This window comes from Callorhinus ursinus, unplaced genomic scaffold (assembly GCF_003265705.2).
Source record: "Callorhinus ursinus isolate GAN/ISIS: 27379988/994484 unplaced genomic scaffold, GSC_fseal_2.0 scaffold8, whole genome shotgun sequence".
NCBI lineage: Eukaryota > Metazoa > Chordata > Mammalia > Carnivora > Otariidae > Callorhinus > Callorhinus ursinus.
In genome coordinates, this window is record NW_027397070.1 from 14,171,802 (window position 1) to 14,188,387 (window position 16,586).

A 16,586-nucleotide genomic window follows, 5' to 3' on the forward strand; every position below is an offset into this window, starting at 1 on the left:
TCAGTCCTTTTCATTCAACCATCACTTCACAACATGCCCCCCTCTCCCCTGTGTCCTCTCACCCCAAACCACGGCAAACCAAGCAGGAAACCACAATTCCTCCAGCTTGGAGAGTGCAACCTTAACTTTGAGGCCACAAGACACGTTTTTAACCACACGGTTTCCTTCCTCTGGCCCGATTAGGTTTTGTCTGGACAATATTCTGCTCTCGCAAAACGGGCCCGTCGTCTCGGAGCCGACGACCGTAACGTCCTGCCGCTGCACCCACCGAAAACTATTAAAACAGCTTTCTTTTCCCTCCTAACTCCTACACATACTTCCTAAGCTCCTCAGTCGTCTAGAAGCCCCGCCCCGCGACTTTGGCGCCGCGGTGTGCGCATGCCCGGTGCGCGCCGCCTGCCCCGGCCGGGCGCCCGTTCCGCCTTGGTTCCCCGTGGCCTCAGCTTGCGGCGTGCGGCTGGCTTCCTCCCCTACCGCGCCCCGCCCGGTCGTTTGCGGGCGCGCGCGCCTCCTCAGGCGGCTGGGCCGCAGGGTCGGGAGCCTTCGAGCGAAAGTCGATTGGCTGATTTGGTGGCCGCTCGTAGGGCCTCAGAAACTCTGGGCGAGCGCGCAGAGTCGGCTCTCCAGGCAGTACCAGGAGCATCTCAGGTAAACAGGTAGGCTGGGAGGTTTGGGCGACGGAGAAAAGGAGGGTGGGCTTAGATCCAGCCCTGGAATTTCCGGCCGCCGCCTCCTAGGCGCAAGAGGAGGGGCTGCGCGGAATCTGCGCCGGGTGAACGTTGGCCCCGCACGGCCGGGAGTGATGGGGCTCCCGCGAAGGTCAGCGTCTTGGGATCCGCAGGTCCTTCTGGGCATAATTTCGGCATCCTCCCGTTTCCTATGACAAGACTTCAGCTGAGCATTTATTCAAGGGTGTAGGTTTTTGTTTGTTTTTCCCTTAAGTGGGGGTTAGTTGGAGAGTTCAGGTCCTGGCTCAACCTGTGATTGACTGTGTGTCCTTGAGAGTCACTTAATCATTGTGTTTCAGTTTTCACACTTGTAAGTCGCAGCAAAGAATGCGATAGGCACAGAGAGCCGTGCTGTAGGAAGATACTGTTAGAATTTTTGGGTTCACAGTGTGTCTGAGCCCAAATTTCTCTGGAAGGTGACACCACCCAAGAGTATTTGTGAAGTATTTTAAGCTCCAGGGATGAAAGGAACTAGATAAACACAAGGTAGCAGCATAATTAGGCAGGGTGGTAGAAAGAAAAAAAAAATCTTTTTTCGCCCCCACAAAACAGGCTTTTTTGAAAAGCTCCTTTGAACATGTTATGCACTGTGGCAGTAGACAGAGGTAAACCGAAACAAAGGGCCAAACCCACATTGCAAGGTCCCCCCACGCTCCAGGTAACTTTAACATACTATCATAAATTATTGGCTTTTCGAAGTTTCTCCTTGGGATCTAGTGTGATACTAATCGAAAATGACAGTTACATAATTATTTGGGTATCCTGTGCAGTAGTATACCAAGAAAATTAATTAAAATGAAGCTGACTTCTATATAAGATAACAAATTAAGATACCTCATTGATGTAATGATGGCAAGTCAGAAAAATGAAAGGGGGTGCACACAATTTTCTTTTAAAGGCATAAATTTTATAAAAATCTTTAGTGTGTTAATTTTTAGGGTATAATAGATATAGAGAAAACCGTATAAATCATAAGTGTACAACTCATTGAATTTTCACAAAGCATACATATTCGTGTATCCAGTACTGGATCAAGAAGGAGCATTATTTGCATCTTAGAAACCCCACTTTCTGTGACCCATTTCCAAGGGTAACTATTATGTCGATTTCTAAAGTCATCTATGAATTTACCTATTATTGACTTTATATAAATGGAATCATACAGTAAATAGTCCTTTGAGTCTCATTTTTGCTTAATATTGTATTTGTTAGATTTATACAAGTTCCGTAGCAGTAGTTCTCATGCTGTATAGTGTTCCATCTAGCTTCTGGTTATTATGAATGGGGCTTTTATGAACATTTTTATAAGTACTGTTGACCCTTGAACAGCATGAATTTGGACTGTAGGGGTCCACTTATACATGGATTTTTTTTCAATAAATACAGTACACTACTGTAAATGTATATTCTCTTCCTTATGATTTTATGAATGTTTTCTTTTCTCCAGCCTGTTTTATTGTAAGAATATAGTATATAATACATATCCAAAATGTGTATAAATAGACTTTATGTTATTGATAGGGCTTCCAGTCAACAGTAGGCTATTAGTAATCAAATTCTTAAGGAGTCAAAAGTTAAACTTGGATTTTTGACTGTGAGGGATTGGTGTTCTAACTCCTGCATTATTCAAGGGTCAATTGTATTTTGGTGAATATATGTATACATTTCTGTTGGATATACATATACCTATTGGTGAAATGGCTATATTATAGGATATGCAGGTATGTATTTTTGGTATATAGTACCAAAAAAGTTTTTGAAATTAGTTGTGTCAGCACTCCTGTTAGCATTGTTTGAGAATTCTGGCTCCTCCAAAAGCTTGCAACACTTAGTGTTGTCTTTTTCATTTTAACCATTCTGGTGGATTTATAGTGATTATCACATTGGGGTTTTTCCCTCATTTCCCTAATGACTAATAATATTTAATACCTCTTCATATGTTTATTGATCATAGATATCCTCTATTTCAGGGGTCATTCAATTTTTCTGTAAGGGGCCAGATAGTAAATATAGGCAGTCTTTGCTTTGTAGAGTTGCATTTAATGCAGTACTGTGTAAAGCTAGGACTGCTTGTATTTTAGGCTTTGCAGATCATATACAGCCTCTGTTGTATTTCCTCCCTCCCTCCCTCCCTCCCTCCCATCTTTCCTTCTTTTTTTTCTTTTCTTCTTTCTTTTTTTACTTGCCTATTTGCTTGCCTTCCCTCCCTCTCCCCCTCCCTCCTTTCTTTCATTCTTGTATCATAGATTGCTAAGACCTACTGTGTTAAAAAATGACTTCAAAAATGACAGTTCAGGGGCACCTGGGTGGCTCGGTCAATTAAGTGTTCGGCTCTTGATTTCAGCTCAGGTCATGATCTCAGGGTGGTGAGATCATGCCCCATGTCTGGCTGCTGCTCAGCAGAGAATCAGCTCAAGATTCTCTCTCCCTCTGCTCCCCCCCCCCCCGCCCCTTCCCCCTCCCCATGTGCACTCCTGCGCACTCTTTCTCTCTCTCTCAAATAAATAATCTTTAAGGAAAAAAGGAAGACAGCTCAATCTTTAGCCCATTGGTGGTGGTGAAATTATTGAGAGGGGCTATATTGAAAAAAAATCTATAATGTTAAGGATTGTGTGCTATAGTGTTTTGAGATTAAATAATAGTATTAAACAGCATGTGCTATAGCGTTTTGGAGTTAAATTTGAAATATCTAAGCATACTTTCTTTGCTTCTTATTAGTTTTACCTCAAGGCTAATTAGAGAGCTGTTTCAGGCTTCTCTAAACTGTTCTTATTACTCCTACTTTTTCCTGTCCCTTTAAAGCTGATGAACAAAAGAGGTAAGAGGTGAGAAAAGAAAGGAGACAACCCTTTTCTGATATTCTGATATTCTAATAATTCCTAAAGGCTAGAAAGGGATAAATATCCAAACAGTTCTGGGCACTTAGAGTAAAAAAGTATAAAAAGCATAAAATACTTCCTGCAATACTTTGAGATTCTGTCTTTTGAGCTGTTCCATTGTGGGATGGCTTGATTAAAATTTATATCTACCTGATTGAGTATACTCATAATTTGGAAGGTAATAATAGCCAATGACTTGGGCCATGAAACTCAGCTGTGGCATCCCTGCTCATGGTGGAGGTCCTTTCTTTTTTAGATGCCCCATTAGGCTGCCCAGTTCATCTTCTCTTACTTTGGGCCCCCTGCCCTTCATTCAGTACCAAAAATATCAAAAAACTTTTGAGGGGCGCCTGGGTGGCTCAGTCATTAAGCGTCTGCCTTCGGCTCAGGTCATGCTCTCAGGGCCCTAGAATCGAGCCCCACATCAGGCTCCCTGTTTAATGGGAGGTCTGCTTCTCCCTCTCCCACTCCCACTGCTTGTGTTCCCTCTCACTGTCTCTCTCTCTGTCAAATAAATAAATAAAATCTTAAAAAAAAAAAAAACTTTTGAAAGTGTCAGAACTTTGACTATTATTTCAGCCTATGTTAACATTTTTAGCTAACTTTTTTTTTTAGGTGGTTTATAGGAGTGAATTTGGGAATGTATTTAGATATAAGCTAATACTAATGAGAGACTTAGGGGTAATCTCCGTCAACTTGATCTTTTCTTTGAGATAGATAATTGAGATTTGGTCATTCTTACTTGATTGTTATGCAAACACAGATTTATGATAAGCCATTAGGCCTAGCTTCCACCACCAACCACTGCTGTCCTTAAGCCTTTCTTATATAGAAATTCTTTTTTTTTAAGATTGATTTATTTATTTGAGAGAGAGAGAATGAGAGATAGAGAACACGAGAGGGAAGAGGGTCAGAGGGTCAGAGGGAGAAGCAGGGAGCCCGATGTGGGACTCGATCCTGGGACTCCAGGATCATGACCTGAGCTGAAGGCAGTCGCCCAACCGACTGAGCCACCCAGGCGCCCCCTTATATAGAAATTCTTGATCCAGTGTGGAGACAGGGGAACCCTCCTACATTGTTGGTGGGAATGAAAGCCAGTGCAGCCACTCTGGAAAACAGATGGAGGTTCCTCAAAAAGTTGAAAATAGAGCTACCCTACAACCCAGCAATTGCACTACTGGGTATTTACCCCAAAGATACAAATGTAGTGATCGAAAGGGGTACACGCACCCCAATGTTTATAGCAGCAATGCCCACAATATCCAAACTATGGAAAGAGCTAAGATGTCCATCAACAGATGAATGGATAGAGAAGATGTGGTATATATATACAATGGAATATTATGCAGCCATCAAAAAAAACCCGAGATCTTGCCATTATCAATGACGTGGATGGGACTAGAGGGTATTATGCTAAGCAAAATAAGTCAATCAGAGAAAGGCAAGTATCATTTGATCTCACTGATACGAGGAATTCTTAATCTCAGGGAACAAACTGAGGGAGGGTTGCTGGAGTGGTGGGGGGTGGGGGGGATGGGGTGGCTGCGTGATGGACATTGGGGAGGGTATGTGCTATGGTGAGTGCTGTGAATTGTGTAAGTGATGAATCACAGGCCTGTACCTCTGAAACAAATAATACATTATATGTTAAAAAAAAAAAAAAAGATAGTAGGAAGGGAAAAATGAAGGGGGGAAAATCGGAGGGGGAGATGAACCGTGAGAGACTAGGGACTCGGAGAAACAAACTGAGGGTTTTAGAGGGGAGGGGGAGGTGGGGGGATGGGTTAGCCTGGTGATGGGAATTAAGGAGGGCACGTATTGAATGGAGCACTGGGTGTTATACGCAAACAATGAATCATGGAACACTACATCAAAAACTAATGATGTATGATGACTAACATAACGTAATAAAATTAAAAAAAAAGAAATTCTTGATCCAGTTATGCATTTATATACATTTGTTTAGACACACATATTCACACATATTTTGACAAATACAAATACCTTACTGCTTTATAATTACCACACAAAACAATTGTACTTTTTTTTTTAAAGATTTTTTTTTTTTAAATTTATTTGAAAGAGAGAGAAAGCACATGAGAGGGGGGAGGGTCAGAGGGAGAAGCAGACTCCCTGCTGAGCAGGGATCCTGATGTGAGAGTCGATCCCGGGACTCCAGGATCATGACCTGAGCCGAAGGCAGTCGCTTAACCAACTGAGCCACCCAGGCGCCCCCAACAATTGTACTTATATGCATTGTTTTCACCATGTTTCTTGAACCAGTGTTGGAGTCATTACAAATTATTATGGTTGGTGAAGGGTATAAAGTACGTCTCATGTAGGAACAAATAGGGTATTTATGTAGTACAAATGTTTAATGCTACAGGACCCTGACTAATAGGGATATATCTATCAGTCCAGAGATTGCCATTAGCTCCCTGGACATTGCCTGCATCATATTGTCATTGTTGACCTCTGGGACTCTGTATTTTCCAGGATTCCAGTGGGGACAAACCTTGCCTTTTCTGGCTGCAGTTTCTAGTTTTAGATACTTCATTTAGGTTATATTTAATCTTGTTTTCTTTAAGGTGACTGTGTTTCTCTGCTACAATCTATTATTTGTTGCTTTTATACTTCCAGCAAATTTATTACTAGTATGTCTAAATATCTGAGACTGGGGATGGGCAGGGGCCACCTACAGAGATAGCTTTAGGGTTGGTGAAAGAAAAAGGTAATGCATAGCATCAATTGTTGCTGCTCTTGTGAGTACTGTATTATTATTCCCAACTTCCTTTTCTGTTTCTTGGATTTTGATACTATTATAAAGAGGGGATGGGGCTGTTTAAGGGCATTTATTGCAAAAGCAACATACTATATAGTGCAAAGAGCACTGGGCATAAGAGCAGAATATGTGTGGTTTACTACTTGTCTATATTAACCTTTCCTGGAATTTGGCTCTCATAAAATGAGGCATTTTGACCAAATATCTCTAATCCTTGGTAATTCTTTCCAAAAGACATGGTAGAGAAGCACAGAATTTAGAATTTAAATGATCCTAGAGGTCATTTAGGTTATTCTCTCAATTTTTCTCAGTGAGAACATTGAGGCCTTGAGAGATTGTATTTAGTCATAGTTACTAGAATCCAGTTCTGACTTACTCCAGTTGCCTATTCTGTGTGCTACTTTTAAGAGCCAGCCTTCTAAGATAACCCTGGTATTCATCCTCTTGTGTAATTCTTTTCCCTTGAGGGTAGACTGCCAAAAGGCTCACTTCTAATAGGGTATGACAAAAGTAGTGGGATGTCACTTAAGAGATTACGTTGCAATAGACTATAACTTCCTTTTTGCTGGCCCTTTCTTGCTTGCTCACTCGATGAAGCCATCTGCCAAATCATGAGCTGACCTATAGAAGGACCCACCTGATAAGGAATTGAGGAGAGCCTTTGGCAAATAGCCCACAGAGAAAGTTCAGTCACCCCCTGAGAGCTGAATCCTGCCAACAACCACTGAGTGAAGTTAGAAGATCTTGTCCCAGTTAAACCTTGAAATGACTGTAGCCCTGCCTGATGCCTTGATTACCACCTTGCGAGAGACCCTGAACTGGAGGTCCTAGCTAAGCAACACCAGATTCCTCAGGAACTGAGATAACAAATGTGTGTTGTTTTAACCTGCTGAGTTTTGGGGTAATCTATTTAGCAGCAACAAATAAGTAATAAATTGTTCTTAGTAATTTTTAATTTTTAATAAAAGAAATAGTTCACCCTGAAGTTTTTGTGAACATAACTTCAGTTTTTATCATTTTAAATATGTTTGGGGTTATGTTATTTTTACTTTTTAAAAATTAAAATATTAATCATTTAACTGTTCTGTATTTGTTTTAGTTATAACTTAATTGCTGTGTGTTTGATCTCAAAACTGGCAACAATAAAGAGATGATTACTTTGAAAGTTGAGAATTACTACTTTGGTTGAAGGTTTCATTAAAGTGGGTGATTGGTGAGACAAATTTACCATAGAACTCCTTTTGGCAGTTGACACAAGCACTTTTGATTCAGTTATTGTCTGTATTGAAGGTGTTTTTAATTTAGATTGTTTACTGTTTGGGGTATATATACTCAGGTCATCTACTCTTGTTTATCTGTAGTTTTGCATTATGGTGATTTGATTATATATATAAATGCTATTTTGAGAATTGCCTTTAGTATTCCCGGATTTATAAATTTTGGAAGCTACTGGAGTACAACAGGGATTATTTTGCTGGAACCCTTAATCCTGAATCTTGTTTTATTTTCTGTTGAAGCATACCAACATCCCCTCTTCATAATTTTATCTTGGGAATTTTGCTGCTGTGGAATAAGTGTTGAAAAACTGAAAAAAAATGAGTAAATAAATAAATGATATAGATCAGTGAACTTTTAAAAAAAAACTTTGTTGTAAAATGTAATAAATGTGAAGAAAAGGATATAAAATATATGTGGACAGTTCAATGAATAATTAAAAAGTTAAGACCCATAGTTTGGCTATTATGGACATTGCTGGTATAAACACTGGGGTGCACGTACCCCTTCAGATCACTACATTTGTATCTTTGGGGTAAATACCCAGTAGTGCAACTGCTGGGTCATAGGGTAGCTCTATTTTCAACTTTTTGAGGAACCTCCATACTGTTTTGCAGAGTGACTGCACCAGCTTGCATTCCCACCAACAGTGTAGGAGGGTTCCCCTTTCTCTGCATCCTTGCCAATATCTGTCGTTTCCTGACTGGTTAATTTTAGCCATTCTGACTGGTGTGAAGTGGTATCTCATTGAGGTTTTGATTTGGATTTCCCTGATGCTGAGCGATGTCGAACACTTTTTCATGTGTCTGTTGGCCATCTGGATGTCTTCTCTGGAAAAATGTCTGTTCCTGTCTTCTTGACTTCTTGGCCATTTCTTGATTGGATTATTTGTTCTTTGGGTGTTGAGTTTGATAAGTTCTTAGATTTTGGATACTAGCCCTTTATCTGATATGTCATTTGTAAACATTTTCTCCCATTCTGTCGGTTGTCTTTTGGTTTTATTGACTTTGTTTTGCTGTGCAAAAATGAAGGGGGGGGGAATCGGAGGGGGAGATGAACCATGAGAGACTATGGACTCTGAGAAACAAACTGAGGGTTCTAGAGGGGAAGGGGGTCGGGATGGGTTAGTCTGGTGATGGATATTAAAGAGGGCACATGCTGAATGGAGCACTGGGTGTTATACGCAAACAATGAATCATGGAACACTACATCAAAAAAAAAAATTAACACCCATGTAATGTCCATCAAAATATCTTGAATAATCATTGAAATGTTTAAGTCCTTGCTTTGTATATGGTTTTTTTTTCTTAATGCTGTGTGAACATGAGTGTACATGTGTGTGTGAGAGAGAGAGAGAGAGACAGATGTGAATTCTGTGGTATGGTGCAATGCTTTATGTGTCTATTAGGTGAAGTTTGTTAATGCCGTTGTTAAAATCTCTTTCCTTACTGATTTTGTGTGTGTGTGTGTGTGTGTGTGTGTGTGTGTGTTTGCGCGCGCGCGCGCACGTGCATGTGATTGATGAATTGATGAATACTGAGAATTTGCAGTGTGTTAAATCTCTGCAATCATAGATTTATTTCTCTCTAGTAGTTCTATCATTTTTGATTTATTTATTTTGAAGTCATGTTATTAGAAACATAAAACTTTGTAAGTGGTCTGTCTTTTTTTGAATTGAATCTTTTTTTTTCCCCACTAAGAAGTTTTTCTTTTTATCTCTAGTAATGCCTTTTGTTTTAAATTCTAGTCTGAATTTAAAAACTTTATTTTGAAATAGTTTTAGACTTACTGAAAAGTTGGAGAAATAGTAGAGAGTTCCTGTAAACTCTTCTCCCTACTACTGTTAACACAATGTATTATCATATTACAATGACCAAAACCAAGAAATTAATATTGTTACAATATTATTCACTAAATTATACACTTTATCCAAATATCACTATTTTTTTTCCATTAATTTCTTTTTGTTGTTCTAGGAGCCAATCCAGATCCAATACTGCATTTAGTTGTGTTTCCTGAGTCTTATCCCATCGGTGACCTCTTTTGAATTTTGATATAGCTATGTTAGCCTTCTTTTGGTTAATGTGTGCATAGAATTGGATTTTTAAAAATTCAGTGGGACAGGGGCTCCTGGGTGGCTCATTCGTTAAGTGTCTGCTTTCCTGTCAGGTCATGATCCCAGGGTCCTGGGATCGAGCCCCGCATTGGGCTCCCTGCTCAGCAGGAAGCCTGCTTCTCTCTCTCCCACTCCCCCTGCTTGTGTTCTCTCTCACTGTGTCTCTCTCTGTTGAATAAATAAATAAAATCTTTAAAAAAAAAAAATTCAATGGGACATCTTTGTCTTACAGTTGGAGCATTTGGTAACTGGATCATTACCATTCATATTTTGTATTCCATTTTCTATTTTCAGTTATGGAAATTATATATGCTTTACCATTCTTTTGTAGAAGCTATTGCATTTTGGAATGTATCTTTTCAGACCTTTATGCATTTCCTTACATGTGTATATATACCCAAACACATGGTTTGGCTTGTTTGCTTTTTTATTTTAATATAACAATGGTAATGCTTTATTATTTTACAATACCTCTTTCATTTAGTAATATTTTATACATCTTTCTGTGTCAGTGTATATTATACACATACATAGTATTTATAGTATATATATGTACCATAGTTTGTTTAACCGGACCCTAACTGGTAGATATTTATGCTGTTTCTAATTTTTTAATGGTATAAACAGCACTGCCATATATATTCTTGTATGTATAATTTTGCACCCTTTGCTAGAACATGGATTTCTAGAAGTAGAATTATGGAATCAGAGTTTACACATTTAAAGCTTTAATTGACATTGTGGGACATTCTTGTTATTTTTTAATGGCATAGCTTTTATAAAAACAATATATGCTTATTATAAACTCTTTCAAGCAACATACATAAACAGAAAGGCGACTGTGAAACATTACCCCAAATTCTATCACCCAACCAAAACAACCTTCATTAAAAATCAGGTGTATAGAATTCTGTTTCTTTTCCTAAGAGTGCTCAGTATTTAAAAATAAACAAAAAGCCTACCCATTGGCACATGTTTGTGAAATTTCACACACCAAGAATGAAAAAAAAAAAAAACAAATCTTGAAGGTTTCCAGAGAAAACAAAAATAGAAAAAAGAATTGAACGTGTATCAACACCAGTCTTGACCAGAATTGTGACTATTTAACAATGAAGTAAGGGAAAAGAACAAAGGTATTTTCAGGGGTGCCTGGGTAGCGCAGTTATTTGAGCATCCTACTCTTGGTTTTGGCTCAGGTCCTGATCTCAGGGTCATGAGATGGAGCCCCGCATGGGGCTTGGCACTCAGAGTGGAATCTGCTTGGGATTCTCTCTCCCTCTGCCCCTCCTGCTTGTGCATGCTCGCTCTCTCTCTCTCTCTCTCTCTCTCTCCCCTTCTCTCTCTCTCAAATAAATAAATCTTTTTTAAAAAATATATTTTCAAACCTGGAAAGCCTTAGAAGTTATGCTCAAGCAAAATAAGTGAAAGAAAGGCCTGGAATGTAGGAAACAGTAGATCTAACCTGGGAGCACAGTGAAATGATGTTCTAGGAGGGACAGCTATATAGCTGGCCTCGAGAACATATGGTGCAGATTTAAGGAGAAGCCCCCTCAGGAGGGAGGTTTTCAGGAGAGAAAGAGGATTTCAGAGATATATAACTTTAGAACATGTAGTTTCCTCTGTTGGGAAGTTTTTTAAAACTATGAATTCAGTTTCTTTAATAGAAACAGGACTTTTCTGAGTATTCTTACTGCACTAGGTAGATTGTGTCTTTCAAGGAGTTTGTCAGATTTGTAGGTATGAAGTTGTTTGTCATATTTATTCCCTTTTTATCTTTTTCATGCCTTTGGGATTACTTTAATGTCCTTCTCTTCTTCCTGATACTGACAATTTATGTCTTTATTTATTTTAAAGATTTTATTTTACTTATTTGAGAGAGAGAGCAGGAGCATGGGGAGGAACAGAGGGAGAGGGAGAAGCAGACTCTCTGCTGAGCAGGGATCTCGATGTGGGGCTCGATCCCAGGACCCTGGGATCATGACCTGAGCCAAAGGCAGACACTTAACTAACTGAGTCACCCAGGCACGCCTGTCTTCTTTATTTTTATTTTGACCAGTCTGGCAAGAGACTTACCAATTTCTTTGATTTTTTTTTTTTTCATGGAACTTTGGGTTTCATTGATTTTTTTCTTTCCTAAGATTTATTTATTTGAGAGAGAGAAAGAGAGTGAGTATGAGGAGGGGCAAAGGGAGAGGAAGAATCTCAAGCAGACTCCACCCTTGGCATGAAGCCCGATACAGGGCTTGATCTCAGGACGCTGAGATCATGACCTGAACTGAAACCAAGAGTTGGATGTTTAAATGACTGTGCCACCCAGGCGCCCCAGTTTCATTGATTTCCTATGTTGACTTTACATTTTCAATTTCATTGATTTTTGATCTTTATGGTTTCCTTCATTCTGCTTACTTCAGATTGAATTTTTCTTAATTTTGTATTTTTTTTAAAGGTGGACGCTTAAGTATTAATAAGAGGTCTTCCTCCCCTTAAAAATTTTTTTCTTCCTCCCTTTTTCATATATGCGCTTAATACTATAAATATCCCTCTGAGCACTAATCTAGCTACATCACAAGTTTTGACATGTTGTATTTCTATTATACAGTTCATAATTTTAATTTTTTATTTTGTTAATCACCATACATTACATCATTAGTTTTTGATGTAGTGTTCCATGATTCATTGTTTGTGCATAACACCCACTGCTCCATGCAGAACATGCCCTCTTTAATACCCATCACCAGGCTAACCCATCCTCCCACCCCCCCAAACAGTTCATAGTGTTTTAAAATTTCTCTTAATTCCTCCTTTTTTGAACCATGGATCGTTTAGAAGTGTTTGGGAATTTTTGAGATACCTTTCTGTTACTGATTTCAAGTTCATTTCTGTTGTGGTAAAATAACATGATGTGTATGGTTTCAATTATGTGTTGAGGGGTTTTTTGGTTTTTGCTTATTTGTTTGTTTGTTTGTTTAATGGACCAGGATAGGATCTTTTTTGGTAAATGTACCATGTATACCTGAAAAGATTGTGTATTCTGCCATGGCTGGAGTTTTCTATGTCAATTGGGTGAAGTTTGTTGATAAGACTAAGTCTTCTACATTGCTGAGTCTCTGAGTTCTCATTCTGACTACTGAGAGAGTTGTAGTGAAGTTTCCAACTATAATTATGGATTTGTGTGTTGCTCCTTTCATTAGTTTTTACCTCAGGTATGTTGATACTGTTGTGAAATGCTTACATATTTGGGATTGTTTAGATCTTGTTAGTTAAATAAATGAATGTACTTAGTCTTAGTAATGTTTCTTGTTTTACTTTGTTTGAAATTAATGTAGCCACTCCTACTTTCTTTTGATTAATATATGCATTTTTTTCCCTACTGTGTTCTATTATCCTAAAAAATATACAGTTAGTAAAGGGTAATTTGTAAGATATTTTCATTTTGTGTTGGTGGGATTCAGAACAAGCTACCCCAAAATATGGCATTTTGGCATGTTGAATATTTCAAGCTGACGGATTTTGAGAAACAGCAGGTGCATCCCCCTTCTCCCCTGAAGCAGGTCATAAGACCCTCATGTGAGGTGCCTTCCCTATACCTGGAGGAAAAGAACATCCTTACCTCCAAACATGGGGGGCTACCAAGAGGAATCCAAATGAACAGGCCTTGCTGAGTTTTCCTCATTTTATTATCCTTGGCATATACCTTTTTGTCCTATGCTATTTTTACATGACTTTCTACTCTTCATCGTATCTAGTATAAAAATGCTCACGCTTAACTCTTTCTTCAGGTCTTTATTTCCTTGTGAAGGTTCTCGTATCACATAAAACTTATATGAATTTGTCTGCTTTTCTCCTATTAATCAGGCTTTGTCAGTTTACTATTCAGGCCCAGCCAGGAACCCTAAGAGGATGGAGGAAAAGATTTTCCTCCCCACAGTGTCTATTTCATTATTTGTGTATTTTTATTTTAAATAATGTTTTGATTTTAGGAAGTAATTTCTTAGCAAGTATGATGTAATATCATGTAATTTTGTGTTAAGATGCAAGGATATAAGTGGTCATCACATAATTAGAAAAATTTTTGCATTCTTACTCTACTTCTTGGATGGAATTTGAAGGGTAATTTTTTACACATGCTATTTGCATTCAGGTGTTAAAATGCTGTTTTGCATTGAGTCTCAAGCATATACATATAACCTAAAAAAATTTAAACATTTAAATTTGTTCATTTTAATGAAGTATTTTCTGAATTATGACATATCTCTTCGTTAAGCAGCATGTCTTGATACTAATTAGTACTGTAATACTTTTATTATCTTTTAAATTTAATGTAGATCAAAGCCATTTCCTTAATTTATGTCAAACAGCTTATTACCAGCATGGGAGCTACAGATACTGTGTGATACAGCATATGCTATCCCAAAGTAGAACATTTTATTCAGTGGCATGAGCTGGCACAGTGGGCAAGATTATTGTAATTCGTTTGGGGAGGTGAACAGTAATTTAGGAAGTTTACATACAAAAACTCACTGTTTCTTTGTGATTCTTTACTGGTGAGAAACTCAGTTTAAGATTTCATTGGCCTATTTCTACTGTCTTTATTTCGTGCAGGTGACTAATTCCCATCTTCAGTTTAAAGTAAAATCTACGTACTCATCTTTAAGATGCTTATATTTTTGTTAGCCATTTTATAATTAAAATCTCAAAATATTTGGTCACATGATTACTACTGACCAATTGATTCTGAAAGCTCATGTTTGCTCTGCATGCAAATATACCTTAAGAATTAGAGAAATTAAATATTTTCTTCACTAAAGTTTTTTGGAGTAGTTTTTCTTCTAAAATGTGTTCTTTTAGGAATTACTTTATGAAAAGCAAAAGATTGTATTATTTGCCTATTAGTGGATAAAAATTGAGTCTAATATTTAACATTGCCACATTTAATAATGAGATTTCAAAAAGCTGCCACAAAGATGTTCCTTCTAGTGCTTTTTGTAACAGAAAATAATAATGTTGCCATCCAGTGGGATATTAAAGTCAATGGTTATTGAAGTGTTTTGAAGAAAAATGCCTATGATATAGCGAAAAAATTAAATATGTGTAGACATTGATTATACATATAAATATGTAAAAAATAAGAAAGGGAACTCACTAAGGTTTTAAGAGTATTTTATATTTTGGTGGTGAATGTAATGGGTGATCTTTTTTTCCTTCTTTCTACTTTTGTTTTAGTCTATTTTGGACTATTTTCCAAGAGTTGAGGTCATTTGGGCAGTACCTACAATTTGTGTCTAAGTGGGTTTTTTTAATCTATCGTCAGTGAATTTTTTTACCAAATCAAGAATTCATCATCATTTGACATTACCATTGGATCAGCTCCGACTTCTCCTAATGATTATGGATTAATTGTAATCTGTTTACACCAAAATATAATGATTTTTATGCCCTTTGAAATCTTCCAAGTGAGTTGTCAAAAGATAACCTAACATACTGATTACTTAACTTACATACTTAAGTAATGTACTTACTTAAATATAAGTAATTAATTAGAAAAATGTTCCCTGTTGTTTTTGAGAAGTTTTAAAGAATGACCAGTAACTTTAAGATCTTATGGCTGTACCACCTTCCCTTCCCTTCCCCAGCTTTTACCTGGACTTTATTTTTACTTTGTCCATATTGTGTCTTCCCTATAAATTTAGACTCAATTTGCAGTTTCTCTTCAGTGTGTAAGAAACTGTCTAAATGTTTTGACAGTTCATAAGGCTCTAACTGTTCCAGCTCCTTCATTCAGACCTTTTGCACCCTTATTTGCTTGCTGAGAGCATCCCTGCTGCTCATAGGGATTCTCATGACTCTTAAGATATCACGTTGCTCCCTATTGTTTCCCTCTCCTCCTTCCTGCACAGGTGCTGGATGTCATGCAGGTCTCATAGTTGTTGGTGTTGTATGTTGGTATTTACCTAGTTTGTGGTGGATATTTTGTTTATGGTTTCATTTTGCTATCCTGGTTGCTCTTGTTTTTATGAAGATAGTTGGGAAGATTCAAAAACTGCTGATTACACCACAGTCTTCCCAGAATCTTCCTGGCTTTTTTACAAAGTTAAATTTACTCAGTTTAAAGGGTTGTCTTTTTTGAAAGTATGTTCTGCTAAAATGTTCTTTATTTTATGATTATTGCAGGTAGTTGCTTCTATTTTTTTAAGTCAATTATAAAATAAAAGCCTATCAACAATTTTTGTTTTGGAAATTTTACTGGCTTGGGAAATCTAAAATTTTAGTGACTACTGATTTTCTCAATTCCATAAAACAAGAAATTGAAGTGATTTGCCAAAGGCTACAGAGTTGATAAATGCCAGCACCTGTATCCAAATACTCATTTTATGATTCCACAGTAATCAGCTCTGAACTAGTTATAGGAAGTGACTGAGTGAAAGGGAGCTCTGTTTTAAAAATGTTTAAATCCTTCATCTAATACATGGCTCTTCTGGGTTAGGACTCTCTCCTGGGTGGTATGAGAAATAATTCCTCCAGGGAGAGTGAGGATAAACTTTAGGGTAGGTTCCTGATCATCAAGAATTCATTTTCCAGTTGATTCATGACTGTGACCCCTCTTTTATTTTAAATGTGTTCTATGAAAGAAGCTGAAAATGTCTCTGAACATGCTAGGTGGTATGAGAGCTAGAAACTCACGAGGTATATGGATTAGTTTCCTGTCATTGCTGTAACAGGTATAACAAATCACAAATTTAATGGCTTAAAACAACATAAATTTATTATGTTACTGTTTAGAAGGTCAGAAATCTGAAATTGTTCCC

At 37.8% G+C, this 16,586-nt stretch overlaps 1 protein-coding gene across 3 annotated transcripts in view; it reads left to right on the forward strand.

The window, feature by feature from the left end:
• The first annotated feature begins 259 nt into the window (after nt 1-259).
• MIPOL1 (mirror-image polydactyly 1) overlaps nt 260-16,586 on the forward strand; it is a 346,606-nt gene continuing 330,279 nt past the window's right edge. For 2 of the 3 annotated variants that reach the window (XM_073895117.1, XM_073895116.1), the window contains exon 1: nt 260-648. The gene's annotated coding sequence lies outside the window, so the exon portion shown is untranslated. Of the gene's footprint in view, nt 657-16,586 lie in introns of all 3 variants that reach the window. The other variant, XM_073895119.1, reaches the window with a different exon arrangement.